The sequence below is a fragment of the Helobdella robusta genome (genome assembly GCF_000326865.2).
Source record: "Helobdella robusta unplaced genomic scaffold HELROscaffold_305, whole genome shotgun sequence".
NCBI lineage: Eukaryota > Metazoa > Annelida > Clitellata > Rhynchobdellida > Glossiphoniidae > Helobdella > Helobdella robusta.
This window is the reverse complement of record NW_008704520.1, coordinates 9,908-11,227: the sequence shown is the minus strand read 5'-3', so window position 1 is coordinate 11,227 and position 1,320 is coordinate 9,908.

Below are 1,320 nucleotides of genomic sequence, written 5' to 3'. Positions count from 1 at the left end.
TTAGTCTTAGTTAGAAGGTTATATAGATATATATAATTATGTAGAAATATTAGTTATATATAGTTATGTAGTATTATATACGGTTGTATATACTTATATATAGTTCTTTTGTGTTATTGATTATATAAAGTTATATAATGATACATACGGTTATATAGATTTATATATATTTATCTAGAGTTTACTAATTATATATAGTTATACAGTGTTATATACAGTTATATAGATTTTTATATAGTTATTTTGTGTTATTGAATATATATTTTTATATTGTGATATATACGGTTAAAAAGATTTATATATATTTATATAGTGTTATATACGGTTATCTAGGTTTATATATATAATTATGTAGAGTTATTTAATATATATGGTTATATAATGTTATATACGGTTAAATTGATTTACATTTTGTTATATAGTGTTATTGATTATATAGAGTATATAGATATAGATTATATACGGTTATATAGATTTATATATAGTTTGCGACGATCCTAAAATTTAGGCGCTTAGCGCTTAATAGTTTAGAGCCACTGAGGCGAGTAGAAAAACCAGTTTAGTTTAGTGGTAGTTAGAAGGTTATATAGATATATATATATATAGTTATGTAGAAATATTAATTATATTTAGTTATGTAGTATTATATACGGTTGTATATACTTATATATAGTTATGTAGAGTTATTGATTATATAAAGTTATATAATGATATTATTATTATTATTATTGAAACATTTATGAAGCGCTAATTAAAGGAATCTCAAAAGCGCTATCTGACAAAAACTGAACTTAACAACATAATTGGAATAACAAACGAGTAATCATAATACATCGCACAGAAATAAGATTAAAATTTGGTCATAAACAGAAAAGTAATCGATTCAATAAAACGAAAATACGAAATAATATTTTGAACATGTCGACTAAATAGAAAGAATCGATCAGTAATGCATTATAATGAAAATAAATGAGTTTTCAGTTTCTTCTCTAAATCACGCAGGTTTAGGTCTGGATTTCTGAGAGCAGCAGGCAGTTTGTTCCAAACAGTTGGTCCAGAAACAGCAATGTTACGAGAGCCTATACGGAGACTCGTTGTTGGGATCAACAGCAGGTTTGAAACATCGGAACTCAAGTGTGTTCCAGATGCTTTTGAATATCTTTTTTTGAACCTGTCAGACAAATAAGATGGAGCTAGACCGTTGATAGACCTGTAGACAATTGTTGAAATTTTGAACAACACTCTTTTTTCGACGGTTAGCCAATGAAGTTCCTTCAGTATTGGAGACACATGATCGTATTTTAGAGCTCCAACAACAAC